Here is a 26,272-nt window from a genome sequence, read left to right as displayed (position 1 = left end):
GGGAGCATCCTGGGGGCGCCCGTGGTGCATCTTGGGGGCATCCGGGGGGCATCTTGGGGGCGCCCGGGGAGCATCCTGGGGGCATCCTGCGGGCGCCCGGGGGGCATCCTGGGGGCATCCTGCCAACTCGGGCCTTAGCTGCACCACCCGCGCTGCGCGCCTCGCCGCCCCGCCTGGAGCCCCGCAGTGGGTTTGGGGAGGGGGTGAGCCGGGGGATTCCCCCTCCCGCGTCTTGGCGTTGCCGCGGCCACACCTCGCCCGTTGCTCGTTTTCGGACGGGGATTTGGGGTTGTGTCGTCTCTGTGCCGTCAGAGTTGGTAAAGGACAAGAAAATTTTCCTTTTCCTGTTGTAATGGATATTTCGTTAAGTTTCTTTGGTTACCTGTCTCGGCTTTAGAGGCTCGGGTTTCTCAATTAAATGCCACCTCCCCCCCCCCCCCCCGGAAATGTTACCCTCGTATGATAGTAATTGCAACCCTTAAGGGATTCATGAATTCACATTAGTTAGTAAGGCTTCTTAAAGTAAATATCTCTGTTTCTTTTCCCATATTCATCGCGTACAATCCTAACTAGGAGCGTTGGAATCTTTAAGTTAGTTAATCTTCTGTAAAAGTGCTTTGAGAGGCTATCACTCTTTATGGTTTCTTTTAAGACCAGGGAATCCAGGGGGGCTCAGTGGTTAGCGCCGCCTTCAGCCCGGGCGTGACCCCAGGGTCCCGGGATCGAGTCCCCCGTCGGGCTCCCTGCATGGAGCCTGCTTCTCCCTCTGCCTGTGTCTCTGCCTCTCTCTCTCTCTGTTTCTAATAAATAAATAAAATCTTTAAAAAAAAAGAGAGAGAGAGAGAGAGACGAGTACTCTAGAGTGCTCCGTGTTTGTCGTGTTGGTATTAGTTGATTCCGTAAGGGGTTCTTTAGGATACACTGTCAAAGTTGCTACTTTTCCACATTTTACTTCTGTTTTGGCAGTAGACCTATCCACAGACACTCCACTGCCTTACGACTTCCTCTGTGGATAGAGTAGTCTTGTCAAACGGAATGGAAACTACACTCCTGTGCCTTAAAATTTCGTTTATGTTGCAACTAAACATTTACCACTTTATAAAAGAAAAAAAAGTTCGAACAAGGCAATTCAAGTGCCCTAGCTAAACAAATTTAGATTTTTTTTTTAATGTTAAAATACGAAATATGCAAAAAAGTGCACAAATCCTAGGTATGCAGTGTAGTGAATAATCACCAAGTGAACAGCCTGGTGATCTCCAACCAAAGTCAAGAACCGGAACATCGTTGGCGCTGGAGACCTACCTACTCCTCCCCCATCCATTCCTGCTGCCCCACTTCCGGAGCGCCACACTGAAGTAATTTTTAGGGTAATTATTTCCTGTTTTTAAGTATTTTGTTAACCACCAAGGTTGGCTTTCCTACACGATGTAGATGAATTTTGCCTGTTTTTCACCTTTATTAAAACGGTTGCACATTATGTATTCTCGTTTCATCAGTATTTAACCCTGTTAGTAGATTTTAGCTGTTGTACATATTTTTTTCATTTTTGTAATGTCTATGGTAAGTGTGGTGTAGAAAGTCTTGTTATGAATAAACCATAGTTAATGTAGCTAGCCTGATATTGGACATTCGGGTTGTGTCCTGTTTTTAGCAATCAGAAGCAATGATGCTGTGAATGTTTTTATGATGGTATTTTTATGCACATAGCATGCATTTTTTGCCGAGCGTAGCTTATGCCAAACTTTTATAAAATAGATATATCAATTTATACTCCCACCAGCAATATATGATACATCCCTTTTTTTCCTACATTCTCACCAACAGTTGATATTTTTCATTTTTGCCAACATGATGAATGTGGCTTTATGTTATTGTTTTAATTTACAGTGCTCTGGTTATTAATGACTTTGAGCCTTTTGTGAAACATTTTTTGGATATTTTGATTTCTTCTTTGAATTGTCTTTTCCTTTTCACAATATTTCTATTGGGTTTTCTTTGTTTTACTTAAAGATTTGACCAGCGTGGCAAATACTTTATCTGTGCTTGGAGCACTTCTCGCTCCCTGAATGGTTTTATCTTCATTTCATTCTTTACTGGTTTATATGCTATTAGTATTTTAAAACTGTAACTTTAACTCAAAGTAAGAGGTTCTATACTTGTGCTACCCCAATGCCTTAGCCCGCTTATGGCTGGCGTGGTCCACTTGAAATATGGCTAGTGTTGCTGAGGAAATGAATTTTTAGTTTTATGTAGTGTTAATTTAAACTTGAAAATTGATACTTGATTCAGTTGTTGAAAAACCCTTAAGTATGTTTGGAACAACTTGGGCACGTAAATGTACTTTCTTGACTGGGAACTTGATAAAAATAAGGTCAAGTATTTCTGGTGTCAATTTAGCATCTGAATTGTCATATTCTGTAATTATCAAATACCAGATTTCTAAGACTTAGTATGAAAACACTGTAAAATAGTTCAGCCTTTTATTATGATCGCATGCTGAAATTACAATAAGTGAATTTACTTTGTTTTACCTTTTTTAACCTAGGTACTAGAGAATTTTAAATTATATATATGAGCGCTATTTGTATTTCACTTGGACAGTACTGTTCTTACCATCAGTGTTTAGGTTACATATTCCTATATTTTTATTACTTTCAGTTTTCATTAATTGTTGCATCTCTGAATTTTCTTTGAAGATCTTTTTCATTTTGCTTTTAATACACTATTTAGAGTATTTTTAATACAAATGTGCTGACAGCCAATTATCTTAATTTCTTGCTTCCCTTATAGTGTCTTGATTCATCTTCAATCTTGAAGAATGTTTTGGGCCTTTTAAATTGTAGATTGTGGTTATCCTTCAGAATCTTGAAGAAAATGTTCCACTGTAGGCTTATTTATTTATTTATTTATTTATTTATTTATTGGCTTCCATTACTGATTTTGAGCAGTCAGTTGTCGATCTAATACGTGCTGCTTTGAAAGAAGTCTGCAAAAAAAATGTTTTCTTTGTCTTAAGTTTCTGCTATTTCTTTATGATGTTTGTACAGAATTTTCTTTTACCTGTTTTGTGTTCATTGAGATACTTGAATCTCTGGATCAGTGTCTTTTTAAGAAGTAAATCATTCAAATTCTTAGTGTTTCAGCTACTTGCTAAATATTACAGCTGTGGCTTTTTTTGGCACAGTATTTGTAATTTCTTTTTGACCGATAATTTCAGTTTCTAATTTTTTAAGGGTCTATTTCTGCTGGTTCATGATTTTTTTCTTCTGTGCCTGTGTGCTAGTTGTTGGATTTGAAAAATTATGGAAATATATAAGTCTTAGGATAACAGTATCTTTTTTAAGAAGACGTGTTTCCCTAGGAAAGATGAGTAGGCAGGCGTGCCACCAGTCCCAAGTCACTTAGTTGATGTGCAAGACTTCAGATTACTTCTGTTGTATACATGACAATAAGCAGGGCTTTAGGTGTTGAGTCCTATGAGTTCTTTTGTACATCAAGTTCTCCCCAATCCTGGGAATGTTGCTCTTAGGATCTCAACTTAATTTGGGTGATGATGTGTTTGCATCGCACATTTGGTGGGTCCTGTGCTTTGATTTTTCTTTTTTCTTTTTTTTTTTTTTTTTCTTGTAGCCCTGCAAAGCAACCAGGAATTCAGCCTGCCTTCTGTTTTCTCAGCCTTATTTTCTGGATAGGTAAAAAGCCTCAGGAAGAAGTGGCTGAGTAAGGGTTTTTTGTGTCTCCCCCCCCCACCTTCCCCCCCAACCCCCGGTTTACTTTGTAGATTTTGGCATGTGATTTCATACTGCTTTATTATTTTATTATTTGATTTCTATTGTGAAGATTTTTTTGTTGGTTTCAGCAGGATCATTCTGATCTGCCATTACCATGGGTAGAAACATCCTCTTTTTTTCTTTATTAATTTTTGAGATTTGATTTCAAGATCTTTCTACTTCAACCAAACTCGTGTATTTTATCCTAAGTCATACATTAGTTTACAGTTTTTAAGTCATACATGCCTCTTTTTTTGAAGATTTGTATTTATTTATTTATTTATTTATTTAGATTATTCATTTATTCATGAGAATGACACACAGAGAGAGAGGCAGAGACACAGGCAGAGGGAGAGGCAGGCTCCACGCAGAGAGCCTGATGTGGGACTTGATCTTGGGTCTCCAGGATCTGGCCCTGGACTGAAGACGGCGCTAAACCGCCGAGCCACTGGTGCTGCCCTGGATTTATTTATTTTAGAGAGAGCTCAGGCATGCAAGTGGGGGAGGAGCAGAGAGGGAGAGAGTGAGAAACTCCAGCCGACTGCCTACAGTGTGGGGATCCTGCCTGTACAGAGCTTTCTCACAACCCTGAGATCCTGACTTGAGCTGAAATCAAGAGTCATATGCTTAACTAACTGAGCCATCCAGGCATCACTCACTTGGGTGAGTTAAAATTTAGAAAATAGTTTCAAGCAGTTTTTGAGTTAATGATTTAAAAGAACATGTTCTTGAAGTAGTAACTACTTGTACATGGCTTGTTAAAAACAGATTACATTTATTTATCTCAAGTTTAATTCTCCAGAATGTGGCTCACTAGAGTTGCACCACAGTGGACCGAAATGGTTGTGCCTTTATCCCCACACCTTGCTAAGCCTCGGGAAGTGTATGATGTTGGACAAGGTGGATGTTAAAGCTCCCATTTCCCCATCTTTAGGGGCAAACACCTTTTAAACTTTTTTGCGTGGTTCTTGTGGTATTTCTATTTCCAAATAACATGTGCTACCACTTGATTTTTCCATTTTAGGCATTATCTGTTGACTTCCTGTCTTGATTATTTAAATTGAGGTTTTTCCAAACCATCCTCCATCATTCCAGTGACACCTTACTTTTTGGTTGATAATCATTCTATGTCTGTATACTTTCTCAATGTTTATCATTAATTCAGTCCCAAAAGATCTACTCGTTGTTAGCATATCCTCTCCATAGGGTTTTAAATCAGTTTAACCATCATTGAGTAATTTCTTCTAGAACATTCTGGTCTTCCGTTTAGGCTGGCTGCTTGATATGGTCACCCCTCATGCAACCTCTCTCCATCCTGTGATGGATCCTCTCCTGTATTCCGTGTAATTCCTTGTCTTGTGTTAAATTTTGCATATCTGAATTTTCTTTGGGGATCTTTTTTCTTTTGAGGGTATGGTTTAGAATTTCTTTAATGTCCCTTATCATCATTAAGGATTAATAGTTACCCACTGAGGTTAATGGTTATCCTCATTTTGATTGGTCACAGTCTCCAGTAGCTGAGAGGCAAATGTTTTGAGGTGTTGGGTATCTCTAAATGTCTTTAGATTACTCTAACTTATTTGAGTGTAGAATTCTAAGTTGGAAATGTTTTTTTCTCCAGAATTGCGAGCGAATTTTTAGTGTTTGATATAAAATCTGATGCTATTCTTATTTTCAACATTTTGCATTTCATTTTTTTCTTCTCAGTGGAAGCTTCCACACCCTATTTGTTTGAAGTTTATAGAAGGTTCTCTTTAGGATACCTTGTGTTCTGAAATGTCACAGTGGGACAGCCTGGGTGGCTCAGCAGTTTAGTGCCGCCTCCAGCCTAGGGCGTGATCCTGGGGACCTGGATCGAGTCCCACGTCGGGCTCCCCGCATGGACCCTGCTTCTCCCTCTGTGTCTCTGCCTGTGTGTGTGTGTGTGTGTGTGTGTGTGTGTCTCATGAATAAATAAACCTTTAAAAAAAAAAGTCCTAGTGATGTGAGTTATAAGTCTATAGGTATCCACTTTGCTGTACATTTCATGGGTTCTTTCTGGCAACTTCTATTCCTTAGTTCTGAGAAAGTTTCTGATACTTTTACTCTAATTTCCTTGTCTGTGGTTTTGGTTCCGAAATTGCAATTAGATCTTATATTCTTAGGTGTATTTCTCTTGACATTCTTTTGCTTTAAGTTTCTTGGACACTTTATGGATTTTTTTTTTTTTACTTTCTGGATTTAAAAAAAACATTTAAGATTTTAATTTCTATTGTTATATTTTTAATTTCTAGTACCTCTTTTGATCTCTACATTTTTAAAATGGCATCCTGATACTTTTTTCTCTTCATGTATTAAAGTTACATTTTGAAGTTTATTTCACCCTGCTTACTCTGTTTTCTCTAAGTTATCCTTTCTGTTAGGATGTTTTAAAGGCTTTCATCTTAGAGGCTTTTCTCAGCTATCTTGTGATCCTTGATCGTGTGTTCAAATTTATGTGAAGGGCATTAAGAAGCTATTTCATGCTCTGTGAATTTGGCGGAGGCTTGCTACATATTACTAGATCTCCCTGTGGAAAGATTTAGTTGGAGCATATTTGGTTTGGGGAACCCCGATATCTGCTTTTTTGTGTGTTATTTCGAAGCCTTTTCTCTTAGGCTAGTAAGAGCCCAATGAGAAGAATTTTCCAATTTTTTGCCTCTAAGTCAGTGATTCTCTGCTGTGATACTGTGACCCCCAGGAGACATTTGGCAATGTCCAGAGACGTGTGATTATTAAGGGTGAATTGCTATTGAAATCTGGTGGATAGAAGCTGCAGGTGCTGTTGAACATCCTAGAATGCATAAGACAGCCACCCACAACAGAGAGGTAATTCAAAATGTCATTAGTATCTATTATGAGAAACCTTGCTCGCAGCATAAGCCTGATTTCCAGTGCTTTGAGAACCAGGTGAAAACAGCACAAGAATCACAACATTTGGTTTTATGTTTAAAGATTTTATTTATTTATTCATTTAAGCGATAGAACGAGCTGGGGAGGCAGTCAGGGGGAAAGGAACCAGCAGACTCTGCATGCTGAGCCCAGTCCCACAACCCTGAGATCATGACCTGAGCCAAAATCCAGACTTGGTTGCTTAATCAACGGAGTCACCCAGGTACCCCTGATTTTTTTTTTTTTTAATGATACCCTCATCTTCTGCTGTGCCTGGCATTCCTCAATGTAGAGTTCTTATTTGTTACTCTATAGAGCCTTCTGATTGAGTGGGATAGAGGCGTCCATTTAACTACTTTAGTGCTGCAATTTTTTGAAGAAGAATTCTAGCCCAAATTAAAATACTGGTTATTTTTTATTTTTTTAAGATTTTATTTATTTATTCATGAGAGTGACAGAGAGAGAGAGGCAGAGACACACACAGGCACAAGTGTGTGGACTTGATCCCAGGTCTCCAGGACCACACCCTGGGCTGAAGGCGTCGCTAGACCGCTGAGCCACCGGGGCTGCCCAAAATACTCGTCATTAAGTGATCTTGTTATGTGTTTACCCTATTTGAACAGGATTGCCCAATGAGACTACATTTTATGAAATGCTTTAATGGGAAAATGAGATATAAGATGACCATGATAAATTACGAGGTAGTTTAAATCTGGAATTGACAGTTTTTCCCCTTCTTCTATTTCAGTTTATTCCCTCCCCTCTTTATTAAAGATTTACTTACTCAACAGAGAGCGCCAGAGAGCATAAGCAAGGGGAGTGGTAGAGGGAGAGAGAAGCAGGCTCCCCCGCCAATCAGGGAGCCCGGATGGGAGGCTCAATCCCAGGACCCCTGGGATCATGACCTCAGCTGAAGGTAGATACTTAACCAACTGACCCACCCAGGTGTCCTTATTCCCCCAGTTCACTCCAGATTCTTTTTGAGGTGGTGCTTATCTCTGGGAATTATATTCCTAACTAGTGCCATGATCAGTGTTAACAAGAATGAATAAAATACAAGTATTTTTTCTTATTTTCATATTGTAGTATGCTTGCTTTTATATATGGATACTCTTCTGATTTCTGGTAAAAAAAAAAAAAAGATGAATTAGTTTTAAAATAGCTAATCTTTCATTTGAATTGCCATTATTGTTTTTGCAGACACACCACCTGTAGGGTCATGCTCTGCCAAAGCTATATATTTTATTTTATACAGCTTTTCATCTTGCAAGTTTCCTGTTTTACTAGCTTGAAACTGACTGCCTTTTGTGCTTATATTTCATTTTCACAAATCTTCCATTAAGTTTGTGTTCCCACCTGGGTTTTTCACAAATTGTCCTTAAAAAGAGAGTTTTGAGGTCTGTTATTTTCCCATGTGTTTTGGGGTCACCATAGTTAATGACCGGGAAAAGTTAAGATCGTGACTTTGATCCATCCTTGTCTTTTTGGATTTTTTTTTTTTTTTTTAATTAAAAACTCATCATTTAGAGCAATTTTAGGGTTTACAGGAAAACTGACTAGTGAGTACAACAAATTCCCATATATTCCCACTGGCCTATCTCCCCTACTGTTAACACCATTTTCCTTATTAGCATCTTGCCTAGAGTGATGTGTTTGTCACAATTGATGAACTAGTACTGATACATTATTATTAAGGAAAATTCATAGTTTAGATTAAGGTTTGTAATGTGTCATACGTAAGGGTTTTGACAAACGTACCATCATATCCATGGTGACGGTGTTACAGAAAATCATTTAAGTGCCCTAAAAGTCTCCTGTGCTCTACCATCCTCCCTTCTCTTGAATTCTTGGCAACCATGATCTTTTTGACTATCTCCATAGTTTGGCCTTTTCCATATAGTTGGAATGATACAATGTGTATCATTTTCAAATTGTCCTTTTCCCCTAGCAGTATGTATCTAACTTTGCTTCATGTCTTAAGCTGGCTTGATAAACCGATTTGTTTTTAGCATGAAATAAGATTTCATCTTATGATGAAACTGTACCACAGTTGTTGATCTGTTTACCTATTAAAGGATATCTTTGTTGCGTCCATGTTTTGGCAATTTTTAATAAAATTGTTATAAATAGTCTGGTGCAGGTTTTTGTGTGGATGTAAGTCCTTGACTCATTGGGATAAATACCAAGGTGCATAATTGCCAGATTGGTGTGGTAAAAGCAGGTTTAATTTTGTAAACTGCCATAGTGTTTTCTAGAGTGGATGTACCATTTTACATGCTAGTCTGCAGTGTTGTTTTTTTTTTTTTTAAGATTTTATTTGAGAGAAAGAGGAGTGTGAGAGGGAGAGAGAATCTCAAGCAGACTCAACAATGAGTGCAGATTCCCTTATGGGGCTCATGAGCCAAAACCGAGAGTCAGATGCCTGACTGAGCCACCCAGGTACCCTGTGAATCAGAGTTCTTCTCTTTGTTCTCAGCAGCATTTTTGTCATCATTATTGTGACTTTGGACATTCTAATACATGTAGACTGAAATGTCATGGTTTTAATATGCAATTCCCTAGGGATATATGAAACTGAGCATCTTTTCATATGTTTATTTACCACCTATGTATTTTATTTGGTAAAGTGTTCAGATCTTTTGTTATTTTTAAACCTTTTTTGTTTTTGAGTTTTAAGGCTTTTTGTACGCTTTGGATGCCAGTCTTTTATCATATATGTGTTTTGCAAATATTTTGTCTCTGTCTTTATCTTTGTTCTCTTAACAGTGTCTTCTTCAGAGCAAAAGCTTTTAATTTAAATAAAATTCAGTTTATCAGTTTTTTTCTTTACTGAATTGTGCTATTGATGTTATATCTAAAAATTCATTGCCAGGGATGCCTGGGTGGCTCAGTCAGTTAAGCATCTGATTCAGTTTTAGCTCAGGTCTTGATCTCAGATTCATGAGTTCAAGCCCCACATTGGAGCCCAGTGTGGAGTCTGCTTTAAAAAAATATAAATATAAATATAAATAATATAAATATAAATTAAATATAAATATATAAATATATAAATATATATATATGGCAACTCCAGTGGTGCAGTGGTTTGGCGCCGCCTGCAGCCCAGGGTGTGATCCTGGAGACCCGGAATCAGGTCCCACGTCGGGCTCCCTTGCGTGGAGCCTGCTTCTCCCTCTGCCTGTGTCTCTGCCTCTCTCTCTCTTTCTCTCTCTCTCTGTGTCTCTCATGAATAGATAAATAAAATCTTTAAAAAAAAAAAAAATGCCAAACCCATAGTCACATAGGTTTTTTTTATTGTATATTCCTTTTTTTATCTTGTTTATAGTCTGGAATAAGATCCTTAAAATTTTATTTAAATTCAATTGGCCAACATTAACATCCACTGCTCATCTCATTGTGTGCCCTCAATGCCTATCACCCAGTTACCCTATCCCCCCACCCACTCTTTATTCCTTTTTAGAAGTTATACAGTTCTGCATTTAATGTATAGGTCTATGAGCCATTTAGAGTTAATTTTTATGAAAGGTTTATGTTCTCTGCCAACTAGTTTTTTGCCCGTATGTGTTCACTTGTTTTAGTACCATTAGACTTTGTTGAATTATCTTCTCTTCTTTGTCAGAAATATTTACGTGCGTCTGTATCTGGCTTTCTATTCTGTTCCATTTATTTTTCTATTCTTTTGTCATTGCCACACTATGCAGTTGACCCTTGAACAACCCAGGTTGCAACCCCCCATACAGTTCAAAATGAGTGTATGACTTAAGTTCCCCCCAAACCTAACTACTAATAGTCTGCTGTTGACTAGAAGCCTTACCTATAACATAAGCAATTGGTAACATATTTTGTATGTTATATGTACTTATGCTGTAGTAAAGTAACCTAGAGCAAAGAAAATGTTACTAAGAAAATCATTAGGAAGAGAAAATACATTTACTGTACTGTACTGTATTTGTATATTTTAAAAAGCTTGTAGAAATAGACCCAAGCAGTTCAAACTCTTGTTGTCCAGAGGTCAATTTTATGTATTAGCCTAACTTTATATAGTATGTCTTGTAGTGGGTAGTTTCTGACCTCAGACTTTGTTCTGTTGCAATATTGTGTTGTGTGTTCAGTGTGTTTTTTCTTTCCATGTAAAATTTAAAATCAGTTTATCATATCCACAGAATAACTTTAGAATTTTGATTGAGATTTCATTGAATCCTTAGATTAAGATCGGAAGAACTGGCACAATAACAATACTGAGTCTTCTTATGCATGTACATAGAATATCTGTTCATTTATTTAGGTCCTCTTTGATTTTTTTCATCAGAGTTTTATAGTTTTCCTTACATCCATCTTGTATGTTACTGGATTTATATGTGAGTATTCTGTGGGTGGTTTTTCTTTAGTACTAATAGAAATGATACTGTGTTTTTAATTTAAAATTCCATTTCATTATTGGTGTATAGGAAAGCAGTTGACATTGGTATATTAACTTTGTGTCCTGCAACTTTGCTAGAGTAGTTTATTAATTTCACTAGTTTGTGTATGTGTATTCTTTGGGATTTTCTACCTATCTGATCTTGTCATCTACAAATAGAGACCGTTTTAGTTCTTTGTCCCTATCTATATACCTTTTATTTCCTTTTCTTATTGCATTACTAAGGGTTCGAGTACTATTTTGAATGCCAGTGGTGATCCTTATTCTTGATCTTAGTGGGAAAGCATGTAGTTTCTCACTATTAAATGTGGTGTTAGCTGTAGATTTTTTTGTAGATGTTTTTTCCCTTCTATTTCTGGTGTTTTGGGGATTTTGATTTTTGGCTTTTCTGTTTTGTTTTGTTTTTAAGAGATACAGCATGCAGGCATGCACAAGCATTGGGTGGGGGAGGGGCAGAGGAAAAAGGTAAGAGAGAATCCTTAGGCTTCATGCCCAGCATAGATAGAACCTGACACAGGGCTCAACTTCATAACCCTGAGATCATGACAACTGAAATCAAGAGTTGGACACTTAACTGACTGAGCCACCCAGGTGCCCCAGTCCCTAGTGTATTTTTAAATGGGTGGCAGATTTTATGAAATAAATGTTTTTTCTGCATCTCTTGATAAAATCTTATTTATGTGTCCTGTTGTTATGAATTACATCATTTGCTTTAGGAATGGTGAATGAGCCTTGCATACTTGGAATGAATCCCACTTAATTATTTTTTTATTTTTTTATTTTTATATACCGTGTGATTGAACTTGTTAATTTTTTTGTTTGAGAATTTTTGCATCTGTATTTATGAAAGATACTTTTGTATAGTTTCCCTTTTTTGTAATGTCATTGTCTGCTTTTCTTACTAGGGTAAAACTTACCTCATACAATGAATTAGAAAGTTTGCCTTTACCTTTATTTCTTGCAAGAGACTTGGTATCATTTGTAAAGAATTAATATCATTTCTTCCTTAAATGTTTGGTAGAGTTTATCAGTGGATCTATCTAGCCTTGATGATTTCTGTTTTGGAAGGCTATTTATTAATACATATAAATATATTCAGATTATCTGTTTTTTCTTGTATACTTGTTAGATGGTGTCTTTCAAAGAATTGGTTCTTTTCATCAAGGTATCAAATTTGTGGGCATAGAGTTCATAATTTTTCTGATCAGCATTTTAATGTTCATAGAGTCAGTACTAATGGTCTTGCTTTCATTTCTGATAATCATTATTTATGTATTTTAAAATCTTTTCTTAGGCTAGCAAGATGTTAATTTTAAATATAAACTGAGCCAGTTATTTTGCTGATTTTCCTGATTGATTTCTATTCTAATTTGTATTATTTCTTTTGCAAAGTTTGGGTTGAATTTGTTTTTCTAGTTTTCTAAGGTAAAAACTTAGATTATTGATTTTTTTTTTTTTAGGTTTTTTTTTTTTCTTTTCTATGTGTTCAGTGCTATAAATTGTCCTCTTAAGGACTGCTTTGCTGCATCCCTTATATTTGGTAAGTTCCATATGCATTTTCATTTTCCTTCTCAGTTTCTATTTTTCTTGATTTTTCACCTTTGGCCCATGTGTTTTTTTTTTTTTTTTTTTTTTTTTTTTTAAGAAGAAAGTTTTATTTTATTTTTTTTTTTTAATTTTTATTTATTTATGATAGTCACAGAGAGAGAGAGAGAGAGGTGCAGAGACACAGGCAGAGGGAGAAGCAGGCTCCATGCACCGGGAGCCCGATGTGGGATTCGATCCTGGGTCTCCAGGATCGCGCCCTGGGCCCAAGGCAGGCGCCAAACCGCTGCGCCACCCAGGGATCCCTGGCCCATGTGTTATTTGGAAGTGTGTTGTGTGATCTCTACGTTACGGGATTTTCTTGGTATCTTTCTATTATGAAGTAGAGCATTCCTTATATGATCTCTATTCTTTCAAATGTGAGGTGTATTTTATGGCTCAAAATGTGGTCTTCATTGGTGAATGTGCTATGTGAGCTTGACAAGAATGTGTTTTCTGTTCTTGTTGAATGCAATATTCTATAAATATAATTAGATCCATTTGACTGATGGTCGTGTCCAATTCAGGTATATCTTTCTTGATTTTCTGTAAATTACCAGAAGAGGAATATTGATGTTTCCAAGTATATGAGTGACTCATCAATTTCTTATAGTATTTTTATCATTTTTTTGCTTCACGTTTTTTGACGCTCTGCTAGACACGCATATGTAAGTACTGTTATATCTTATTGGGGAATTAATTCCTTTTTCATTATGTAGTGTGTTTTATTCCTGATATGTCTGTCTGCTTTGAAATTGGTAGCAAAATTAGTGTAGCTACTTCAACTTTCTTTTGATTAGCATATATCTTTATTTGTCTCTATACTTTGATTTGTTTCATTATATGTAAAGTAGGTTTCTTGGAGACAACATATAATTGGGTCTTGTTTTTTTACGCAGTCTGACAGTCTCTTTTTTACTTGGTATATTTACTTAAACGTTTAAGTCCTTGCTGACGTAGTTGGATTAATAGCTACCAGATATATTGCTGTTTTTCTGTTGTTAAAAATTGTCTTTTGTTTCTTTTTTTTGTTCTCCATTCTTTTTCTGCCTTCTCTTGGTTTAATTGAGTATTTTACATTATTCAGGGTTTTTTTTTTCTCTCAGGCTATAAATTCTACTTGTTTTTTACTTTCAGTGATTGTTTTAGAGTTTGCAGTGTACATGCATGAGCAATACAAACTCATTTTCAAAGAACACTATACCATTTAATGATTAGTACAGGCATCATGTAACAGGATATTCCTAATTCCTTATTTCTATTCCTTATAACATTTTTTCTTATGTCTTTTCTGTACTGCTAACCATATCAGACCATTCTTTATTTTTTAGTATTTTTGATTTTTGGTATTTCCTTTTGATTCATTCTTAGAAATTCCATCTTTGCTTCCCTGTAATTGCAGGTTACGTGCTTTTTCCATTAGAGCCCTTAGTGTATTGGTCATAGTTGTTTTATACTCCCAGTCTGTTAATACTAAAATCTTTGTCAGATCTGAGCCTCATTCTGTGTCTTCAAGTTACATTTTTCTTTCCTTTTAATATGCCTTGTAACATGTTGAAAGCCAGAAATGATGTACTGTGTATAAAGAACTGAGTGTACATAAGTCTTTAGTGTGAGGTTTTCGTGTTTATTCAGCTTAAAGGTAGGCTGTGTTTTATTGTTTGTTGTACTCATAGGTGTCAGAAGCTAAAATTTCTTTTGTGTTCTTGCTTTTATCTCCATCTTTTTTTTTGGGGGGGGGGAATTCTCTAGAGAGTTCAAAAACAGGATGTGAGAGTTCTTTCACTTTTAAATACTTTAGTACAAGAGCCCTATTTATATGGCAATAAAATGTTGGGGGTGGGGAAGCATTATATATTCCTATAATTAGGTCTTGGTTTTTTGTGTGTGAGTGTATGCCCTGTGCTGTGACCTTTACAGGTACTGCTTAACTTCCCCTCCATACAAACACACATTACCCCCTCTAAGTGAGTCAGGAAGGCAAGAAGGGGCTGGAGTTGGGTATTTCCCTTACCCAGGTCAGTTAGGCTCTGGTAAAATACCTTGCTTTGTGGACAAGCCTTGTTAAACAAGGAGGACAGAATGTTCCTTCTCCCAGATGTATTTCAGTATGACTGTTTTTTTGGTATCCCTGTTGAAACGAGGAAATTATTTTCTGATCCTTGCTGCAAACCTAGTAGGGTTCCTGGAGATAAAAACATGGAAAAATGTGGAGTCTTCTCTAAGATTCAGCCTTCCTGGAGCTTTTAACTCTTAAACTTATAAACATTGAGCTCCAGCAGTTTGGTAAATTTTCAGTTTTCCTACTTTGGAATTGCCTCCAGTGCTGTTTCTATTCCTGGGCATCTGCTCCAATAAGCTGTGATCCTCTTTATGTGCCTGTGTATGTCTAATATTAGAAGAAACAGTTTGCCCTATGACACCATTCTTACAGAACTAAGAAGAGTTCTTGTTTTTTCAGTTCGTTCAGATTTTTTCTTGCTGTGAGGATAGGAGTGTTAACTTCCAAGCTCCTTACATTTTGGACAGAAAACCCTGATCCATTTTGAGCAATATATCATGTTTTTGTTGTTGTTTTTATTTTAAAATCAAATTAGTCAGGACTATTGTTTTAGAGTGTTTTTCACTGTGTGTGTATCATGACATAGCCTCCAATGGTATTTAATTTTTAAAAATAATTTAAAATTTAATTAGGACTGTTGTTGAAGAGTGTTTTTCATTGTTTGTGTATCATGACATAGTCTCCAGTGGCATTTAATTTTCTTTCTTATATCTATATATTAAATATTCTTAGGCATTTTTCTATGTCTGTAACTATTTCTTTTAAGAAAGTTTCTGGAAGTGGAATTGCAAGATTGAAGTCTGTATAAAGTTGAGCCTTATAATAATATGTATTTGTACCATTATTCTGTGTTGCTTCCATTGTACACAACCTCACCGATACAGACTATCGTGTTAACTCAAACACAGAACGTTTTAATTTTGTATGCCAAATACGATACCATATAATCTTTATAAATTTAGTTTTAATGAGAAAGAACTATGTTTTAAAAATGAAATTTACTTTTTTTTTAATTCAAGTTTAATTAACATGTATTACTACTTTTAGGTGTCTAATATGATTTAACACTGTACTTATTTCATTGCTCATCAAGATAAGTGTAGTCTTAATGTCTTCTTTATATCTATTTTAACCATCCCCCAACCCACCTACCCTCCGGCAACCACATATTTGTTTTCTGTACTTAAGAGTTTGATTTTTTGTCTCTATTTTTTTTTGTTTTGTTTCCTAAATTCCACATATGAGTCAAGTCTAGGTTCATTCATGTTATAAATGACAAGATCTCACTTGTTTTTCCAAGGCTGAGTAATGTTCCATTGTCTCCACCATATCATCTTTAACCATTCATCTGTGGATGGACACTTGAATTGCTTCCATATCTTAGCTATTATAAATAATGCTGCAATATGCATAGGTGTGTGTGTATACATGTACATATATATATGTTTTTAAGATATATATGTAAAAAAGATATGTTTTTATATATATCCTTATACATATAAAGAATACATATCCTTAATACATATTTTTTAATTCTATTTTTTTTAATTTTTATTTTATTTATGATAGTCACACAGAGAGAGAGAGAGAGAGAGAGAGGCAGAGACATAGGCAGAGGGAGAAGCAGGCTCCATGCACCGGGAGCCCGACGTGGGATTTGATCCCGGGTCTCCAGAATCGTGCCCTGGGCCAAAGGCAGGCGCCAAACCGCTGCGTCACCCAGGGATCCCCTTAATACATATTTTATATATATTCTTTTATACATATAAAAGATATCTTTTATTTAAATATAAATATATTTGATTTTATATTATATAACATTTAGTATATACTTAATATATATATCTTTATATATATTTAATATATAGAAAGACATATGTATATATATATCTTTTTAGATTTGTGTTTTTGTATCCTTTGGGTCAGTACCTAGTATTGCAATTACTGGGTCATTTGGTAATTATATATAAAAAATTATATTTTTTAATAGTTTTGAAGAACCTCCATACTCTTTTCCACCATGTCTTCACCAGTTTTGCATTCCCACCAACAGTACATGAGGGTTCCTTTTTCTCTACATCTTCACCAATACTTGTCATTTCTTGTGTTTTCAATTTTAGCCATTTTGACAGATATAAAGTAGGTATAAAGTGATCGCTCATTGTGTTTTCAATTTTTATTTCCCTGATGATTAGTAATACTGAGCGTCTTTTCATGTGTTCGTTCATCTGTATGTCTGAGGAAAATGACTACTCAGATCTTCTGCCTACTTTTTAACTGGATTGTGGTTTTTTTGGTGTTGAGTAGGGTAAGTTCTTTATATATTTTGGATATTAATCTTTTATCCAATATATCATTTTCAGATATCATCTTCCATTTAGTTTTGTTGATAGTTTTCTTGGCTGTACAAAAGCTTTATATTTCGGTGTAGTTTAATTTTGCTTTTATTTACCTTGCCAGAGGAGACATCTAGAAAAATGTTTCTGTGGCCGATGTCAAAAATTACTGCCTATGTTTTCTTTTAGTTTTATGGTTTCAGATTTCCCTTTAAATCTTTATTATGAGTTTATTTTTGTATACTTGTATACTTTGTATAACAAAGTGGTCCAGTGTCATTCTTTTCATGTAGTTGTCCAGTTTTCCCAGTACCATTTTTCCCTTTTGTATACTGTTGTTAGCTTTGTCATAGAATAATTTACTCTAAAAGCATGGGTGTATTTCTAGACTTTCTATTTTGTTGATCTTTTGTCTATGTTTTGCCAGTATCATACCGTTTGGATTCTATGGCTTTGTAGTATATCTTGAAATCTGGGATTGTAATATCTTCTTTCTCAGCGTTGATTTAGCTATTCAGGATCTTTTGTGATTCCATACAAATTTTAGTGTTATTCTAGTTTTGTGAACAGTGCTAGTTTTGGTAGGGATTTGCATTCAATCCGTAGAGCACTTTAGGTAGTATGCACACTTTAACAATATTAGTTCGTATAGTCCAGGAGTATAGAATATCATCTTGGTTAAATGTAAATAGGACTGTTTTTCCTGATTTCTCTTTCTTGCACTTTTATTATTAGTGTATAGAAATGCAACAGATTTTTGTATTTTGCTTTTTTGTATTCTGCGACTTTACTCGATTCATTTATCTATTCTAGTAGTTTGGGTGGGGTGTTCAGGGTTTTCTTTTTCTTTTCTTCTCCCCCCCCCCCCCCCCCCAGGATTTTGTATATGTAATGCCAGGTCATCTACAAATAATGAGTTTTACTTACCCTTACCACTTTGAATGCCTTTTATTTATTTTCCACAACTGATTACTGTGGCTAGGACTTCTAGTACTGTGCTGAATAAGATTGGTTAGAGTGGACATCCTTGTCTTGTTCCTGACCTTAGAGGAAGGGCTCTCAGTTTTTACCCATTGTTTGATGTGTGTTTTTCATATATGGCCTTTATCATGTTGAGATATGTTTCATCAAAACTTACTTTGTCGAGAGTTTTTATCATGAATGGATGTGTTACTTTTGTTAAGCGATTTTTCTACATCTACTGAGATGATCATAGGGTTTATATTTTTTTCTCTTGTTAATGGGATGTATTATGTTGATCAGTTTGCAAATACTGAAACCACCCTTGCATCCCTGAAATAAATCCCACCTGGTCCTGGTGAATGATATGTTTAATGTATTGTTGCATTTGGTTCACTATTATTTTGTTGAAGTTTTTTGTAATTGTTCATCAGAGATACCAGTTTGTAGTTTTCTTTTTTTATAGTGTTTATTTGGTTTTAGTATCAAGGTAATGCCAGCCTCATAGAATGAATTTGGAAGTTATCCTTCTTCTGTTTTTTGGAATAGTTTGAGAAAAATAGGTGTTAACTCTTCTTTAAATATTTGGTAGGATTTACCTCTGAAGCTGTCTGGTCTTGAACTTTTTTTTTTTTTTTTTTTTAATATTTTATTTACTTCAGAGATAAAGCATTCATGTGTGAGCAGGAGAGGGAGAGAGAGAATCCCAAGCAGACTCCTTGCTGAGTGTGAAGCCCGATGTGGGGCTCAATCTCATGACCTTGAGATCATGACCTTAGCCAAAACCGGGAGTTGGATGCCCAACTGACTGAGCCATCCAGGTGTCCCTGGTTTTGGACTTTTGCTTCTTGGGAGTTTTTTGGTTACTTACTCTACTTCATTGCTAGTAAATTATCTGTTCGCATTGTTTTTCATCCTGATTCAGTTTTGGTGCATTATCTGTTTGTAGGAATTTATCCATTTCTTTTAGGTAGTCCAATTTGTTGGCATATAGTTTTTCATAATCTCTTACAATCTTTTTTACATCTTTGATGTTGACTGTTACCTCTTCATTTCTGATTTTACTTGAGTCCTCTCCTTTTTTGGATGAGTGGCTAAAGACTTGTCAGTATTGATCTTTTCAAAGGACCACCTCCTGGTTTCATTGATATATTGTGGTTTTAGTCTTTATTTCCATTATTGTGCTCAGATCTTCATTATTTCCTTTCTTCTCCTGGCTATGGGCTTCTGTTCATTTTCTGGCTCTTTTAGGTGTAAGGTTAGATTGTTTTAAGATTTTTCTTGCTTCTTTAGGTAAGTCTGTATTGCTACAATCTTCCCTCTTATAACAGTTTTTGCTGCATCCCAAAGTTTGGATATTGTGTTTTGTTTTTGTCTCCGTGTGTTTTTTATTCTTTAATTTTTTTTTATTTATCCATTAACTGTTAAGTGGCATGTTATTTTGCCTCTATGTATTCTCCAGATTTTTTCTTGTGATTGATTTGTCATTCTGTTGTGATTGGAAAAGATACATGACATGATTTTAATATTTGAACTGAAACTTGTTTTGTAGCCTATCATGATCTATTCTGGAGAAAAGTCCACATGCACTTGAAAACAATGTATATTTTGCTGGTTTTGACGGGAATGTCCTGTATATATCTGTTAGGTCCATCTAAGTCATAGTCCTGTTAATTTCTTCTTCATCTGTTATTAGTTGTTTTATATATTTAGATACTATGTTGGGTGCATAAATATTTACAATTATTATATCTGCTGGTTGGATTGTTCTATCTATCGTTAAGTGATTTTGTATTAACCTCAGAATATCACTTACTGATTTTCCCATTTATGGTAGTTAATTAGGAAAGTGGGATGTTAAATAATGGAACTTTTTATTTATTAGTTCACTATATTAACACAATTATAGGATGCTACAGTTTGTCACTGAAATAAGAGCTCATTACAGATACTTGGCCAAACAATAATCTCTGATTGAGAAGTAGATGTATTTTCATTAGTAAGCATATGTAGTTTAACGATGTATATATAAACATGTTCCAATGGCTGAAATGAGTTTGGAGAACTAAAATTTAGCATTTTACTGATTGAAGGAATCTTTCAGTTTCACTTTGTTTTGAAGAAAAAAGTTTAAAACTCCTTTCATATATAAAAACCACATAAAATTATCCTAGTGGGATTTTTTTTTATTGGTGCTTGATTTCTCTAGAATAATATTAGTACTAGTAAGAGGGGATATAGTCTTGGTTTTATTTTGATACCTATTCTATTATAAATTGAAGCTTTCTAAAAGCTTATTACAGCTTTCTAAAAGGTAGTTTATCTTTTATTTATTAGGCTATTAGCTAATATTTGATCCAGAATTGTTGATTCTGTTTATGAATTCTGTGTGAGCCATATATCTATATTTTCTGCTCTTTGTCTAGTTTGTTCTATGTCAAGTGCATAGAATAAAGTCCAAAGGCCTGTATTTTTTTTTCTAGGTATTGTGTACTTTTGTTTATTGTTGTGAGTTTTGTTTCAATGCTGGTGGTTTTTATTGTTGTTCTCTTTACCTCAAAGAATCAATTGAGGTAAAGAGTAGTCAAAGAATAGCAATTTTTTCAGAACAGAGAATGGTGTTTACATAAGAATAAAGGAAACAGTATATTTGAACCTGTCTGTTCACAATTGATCATCAGTTTAACCTTAGTTGAGTGGGGGTGGCTTGCAGAAAAGGATAGATATATTACACTTGAGTGCTTAACCTCAATCTCTGACTATAACTGGATTTCTGAGTAAATTTGTGCTCAAATGTTTTCATATGTGAGAATGAGGGAGTTATGTTTGATGATCCTGCTAAAAACAAGTGAGTATAACTTTTATGAAGACACTTTGGATATTGTCTTAAAGTCATCATGATGAACAGCTATTTTGCAGTACAAAGAATAATGTAAGTTACTGAAAATTCTGGTTTGGAGTCTCAAAAAGATGAAGTTTTCCTCTGTATTGTACAACGTTGTGTAAGAAAAAATTCTAAGCTGTCTTTTTATAGCAAAAAAAAAAAAACTTTTTTGGTGTACTCTTTTTTAAAAAATCCAATTACTTGTAGAGATCTTACTACAGTATAAATGTTTAAACTGAGATTTTTCAACTGTCATGGCAGTTATCTAAGCATGCTGATGAGGGATAGGGGCTGTATATTCATTAGCAGACACAATGGAAGAATATAATCTTGGGCCCTAGTACTCATATTGTAGGGATATGGTTTCCTTATGCTTTGTGCATAAGCTGAAGAGTCTCATTAGAAACAACAAACTGTTCTTAAAGTTTTTAGGGTAAATTATAAGATTTCGAGTTTACATGGGATAATTTCTAGGGATTCTCAAGTGGTTTCTATCTAAGACAGTGTTGTTTTCAGTTTTTTCCTTCTAAAAGTAGTTTAATTAACATTTGCTAATTGGTTCACTGGGGTTGTAGCATATCATATTTATATTTGCATAAATTCAACTGTGAGCATGTCAAAGGGAAAAAAAACAAATAGTGGGGAGGATGCTATTTATTATTCTTTTTAAAGGAACATACACCCTGGAGTAATTGCTCTTGCAAGTACAATACTGTACAATACTATACTTTAAGAGTATAAGGTATACTCATATGTTTTTCAAAAAAAAAAAAAAGTATATACATGTGTTCTCTTCTTACTGACTTTAGTGCCTAGGTCTTAAATATTAAGTCCTATTATGATACCTTCCTTCATCCAAGAAATGATGTTTCATTGATTCAGGTCTTTGTTGCCTTTATACTGTTTATTCATCCAAGTAAACACATTAGCTTTGGTTCACAAGCTTCATTCCTCTTCTTATTCAGCATATTGCTAGTCAGATTCCATGTGTTCAGAGAAAATCGGGTACTGTTGGTTTGTGTGACATTTAAGATGTAGTTATAAGTCAGTGCCAGTAGAATGATATAATAGATTTCAAAAGCTGAAAGGATTTCTAGATTATTTGCAAATGTGTGTTTCTTTCATTAGCCTATATAATTCAGAATAGATTTTAAAGGTGTATTTTTAAAAAGTTTTTATTTTACACTGATACAAAATTGATACATACGATGTTTCATGGTTAATAGTCATAAATGTTGTAGTAACTTATAAATTCCTTTTTTACCTGAAGATTTTGTGTCATTAAAGTTCATGATTTTCCCACTGATAGCGTTTACTTATTTTGTTGACTATTGATCCACTGGTGTTCTTAGAAACAACTCTGGGAGCATATTCATTAATGTCAGGATTCTAATAGGTACTTTGCAAAGTAAATACATTTACTAAAAAATTCATATGTGTACGTATCTCTGCACATATATGTATGTACGTATGCATGTATATACATGTATTAGGTGTATGGGTATGTCTCCATATGTATATGTGGTTCCAGGCACATTGGTATATAGAATTGAAAACTAAGAAATAAGAGAGAACATGGCTTTTCTGGAAAATTGCAGACCTTTCAGTATGAATTATTTAGTCAGTTTTGAATGTTGAATATAAAATATTAGACATTATAAAATATCAGTGAAGAAAATAGCATGTCGTTATATAATTAGACTAAAGATGGTTAAAACTTTGGATTCATTTGATTTGAGTGATTTCTTAAGTAAATTGTTTCCCCTCTATATTCACTGGGAACAAATGGAAAGAAAAAATATATAAAGTTGTCAGGAGTAACTAATAATTCTACTGTGGACAGCTTTATCTAGAAATCACATGCAAAAAAAGCAATTATTTGAGATTACTCTTCAGCTGTGAGGAGGAGCTCAGGGAAACATCTTACCAGAGACTGTGCCCAACCTTAACTAAACCCACTTAATTTTATAGACAACATTTTCACCTGATCCTTTAAAGAAGTACTAAGAATATGTTTGCTTGTCAGTATACCTGGAATTTATACCTGTTTGTCCCTTATTTGTCCCACCTTCAGCCTTTCTTTTAATTATATTTTAATCCTTTCCTTGCTACAAACACTCCAGCTGGCAAGAGATAAGTGTGGAAACTAATTCTGCCTGGCTGAAAAATAGCTCAAATATATTCTTTACTCAGTTTCATCTCAAAGAACAATAACAAAACGTGGAAACTACCCACAGATTTCTCCTAAAGTGTCTTTCATTTTACATTATTTGACTGTTTATCCAATCAAGAACATTTTTCTAACTGGAGAGGCAAAGTTCTAACATTTTTGACCATTCTTAATGTTCTTTGAAAAATGTCAGCCATACTGAGTTAGACACTAAGTAAACAATAGTGAAATTTGTATTTTTGCTTTTGCATAAACAAAGATTCGTGATAGTATTATTATTTTTAGTGTTTTCTTTAGTCATCATCGTAGAGAAATCTTTTTATTTTACTTTATTTTATTTTATCTTATTTTACTAAGAGTTCATGTCATAAAGTCATACTCCTCTCTGCTGGAACTTTAGGATTTTGTCCAAAAGAGGGTTGTTGGAAAAAAAAATAATAATTTGTACGTTTTTCATTTTCAATCCTATCCACCAGTTTTACACAGTTTGTAGGAATTCTACTAAATTTCATCTTTTCTCATGAAATTTTGTTTTTCCAAACTGAAAAGTTATGTTTTTAACAGATGGACATAAATCCTATTTATGCACTTCATAGGAATACACGTTAGTTCTCTTTATAAGTGTTTTTAATGCCTATTTATGACAATTTTTTACAGATAATACATCATTTTCAGCCACAATATCAGAAATAAAAGGGTTTTCAAAATGCTCTCTCTATAGCACAAGTTTCTTTCAAAAATCCATTTCTTTCCTATCTCTATTTTTAAGATTCTATGTAAAGTTTTTTTACTTTATTATTTTTTATTTTTATTTTTGCTAAGCAATATGCTTTTGATAGGCCGTACTTTTTTTTACTTTATGTATTTTTTTTTAATCTATCTATCTATTTATTTAGCAATATGCTTTTGATAGGCCGCACTTTTCATTCCAGGAAAGATCACAGGTTTTTTTTTGGAGTGTTTGAATTGTTTCACTTTCTTTTTTTTTTTTTTTTAATTTTTATTTATTTATGATAGTCACACAGAGAGAGAGAAAGAGACACAGGCAGAGGGAGAAGCAGGCTCCATGCACCGGGAGCCCGACGTGGGATTTGATCCCGGGTCTCCAGGATCGCGCCCTGGGCCAAAGACAGGCGCTAAACCGCTGCGCCACCCAGGGATCCCGAATTGCTTCACTTTCATTTAAAACATCATAGTATCTTTAAGTACATTAAGTTAGCTGGCTTCATTAATTCTATTCAAGTGAGCTCATATACCTATGTTGTGTAGTAATGAGCTCAACATGAATAACCATGTGGTGTCCCCCCCCCCTTTTTTTTTTTTAAGATTTTACTTATTTATTCATGACAGACACAGAGAGAGGCAGAGACACAGGCAGAGGGAGAAGCAGGCCCCATGCAGGGAGCCCAACGTGGGACTCAATCCCTGTCTCCAAGATCAGGCCCTGGGCTGAAGGCAGGCGCTAAACCACTGAGCCACCAGGATGCCCTGTGGTGTCCCTTTTAACCTATCTCTTACTTAACTCCCATTCTTAGGTTTCCTAGGTTGCTGTTAGTGACATGACATGACTTGCTAACACAGATCAAGTGAAGATATTAATGTCAGTGTATGTATTAAATATTATCTAAGCATAATGTAATTTTAATTTTTTAGGTAAGTATTTTAAGTAAAAGTCTGTAAGTACTGGTTTTACCTGAGAGGATTATTTTGCACCAATTAGCTTGGAGCTTGTTCATCTGCAGGGCAGGAAAAATTCTTTTGTTGTACCTTTGACCTACTTGGACAGCTTTGAAAACTAAGTAAATAGGACACATTCTCACTTGTTTTCTCTTGTAAATGCTTTCTTTGGTTTACAGTGTTACAGTGTCTGTTCACATTACTATAGTATAGACCTCTTGAATTTTTTTTTTTCCTTAACTTTGTCACTTAACAGACTCTTCTCTTGAAATAGAAGTGTTGTTGGCCCCTGAACAACATGAAGATTAGGGGCATACTTTTCTTTTGTATGTCTTGGTATTTTCTATTTACAAACGGTCATTTGAAACTAATAATTTAGTAGCTTTGAAAATCAGATTTCTCCCTTCAGCAGGGTTTGCTGCTTTTTTTGTCTTTATTATTTTACTTTTTAAATTGTTATAGTGTGTCCCTGTGCCAAAGATCAGTTTAAGGGATAAAACTAAGGTCTTTCAAGTCCCTGTAACCCTGTACCTTTCCCTGGGCATGCATCATGACTTTCTAATTCCCCGATTTTATGCAGTTTTTTTTTTTTTTAATGTCCTAATCTTTAATCTCTGGCTCCCAAAAAAGAGGAATAGTAGGGGCACATGGGGGGTTCAGTTGGTTAAGTATCCAACTCTTGGTTTCAGCTCAGGTCTTGATCTCAGGGTTGTGAGATGGAGCCCCATGTCGGTCTCAACACTTGGTATGGATACTGCATAAGATGATACTGCATAAGATTCTCTTTCTACCTCTGACCCCTCCACTGTAGCCCCACCCCTGCCTCTGCACTCCAGCAAACAAGCACTGTATCTCAAAAAAAAAAAAAAAGTAAACACTGGAGAGAAAAGTGGCACTGGACTTTTAAATCCCGTGGAAGGTCTTTCTCAGAAGGAAGAGGGACTTCCAACAATAAGAGGAAATGGAATAATGATGGCAACTTGTCTATTTCTCTGAGATGAGAGACCACCATCAACACAAATCTCTGACATTTGGGCCTTAGGATTCGTTTTACCCATTCTATGACCACAAGCTGTGTGCAAGAACTCCAGTAACAGGTTCATAGCTGCCTCCCACTGGGCTCAGTATTGGGGGATGGATAGCTGTTACTGAGCAAAGAGCTGAAATTAACCAAAATTAATGGCAATATGCTTTCCAAGCCTTTCTCTGGATATTACAAACCTTAAATAGACTCTAGAGTTCCAAAATAGTTATATCAGATTCTGTTCTGTACAGTTGCTTTCTAGTGGAGATTCCTGGTGCTTCCTACTTTCCATAATCCATCTTCCCATAATGCCCTTAGGGCATTTCTTTTTCATTGTGTGTTTTATAAATATTACAAGGATAGGGATCTCTGATTTCATTTTGCTCAGGATCCGTATCCACATGACTCCTTATTGGCTTTCCAAAGTTTATATGATAAACACGTTACTTTCTGATGTTAAAGTTACCTAATTTAA

General features: G+C 35.2%; 1 protein-coding gene across 3 annotated transcripts in view; it reads left to right on the top strand.

Annotated features, from left to right (window-relative positions):
* The window catches only part of ORC4 (origin recognition complex subunit 4), an 87,095-nt gene that overhangs the window by 1,784 nt on the left and 59,039 nt on the right, over positions 1–26,272 (top strand). The window contains exon 1 of one of the 3 annotated variants that reach the window (XM_072789131.1): positions 1,236–1,367. The exons of the other annotated variants lie outside the window; for them this stretch is intronic. The gene's annotated coding sequence lies outside the window, so the exon portion shown is untranslated. Of the gene's footprint in view, positions 1–1,235; positions 1,368–26,272 lie in introns of those variants that run through there. 3 annotated transcript variants of the gene reach the window in all.

This window comes from Canis lupus, chromosome 20 (assembly GCF_048164855.1).
Source record: "Canis lupus baileyi chromosome 20, mCanLup2.hap1, whole genome shotgun sequence".
Classification (NCBI taxonomy): Eukaryota; Metazoa; Chordata; class Mammalia; order Carnivora; family Canidae; genus Canis; species Canis lupus.
This window is presented reverse-complemented; position numbering and strand designations above follow the sequence as displayed.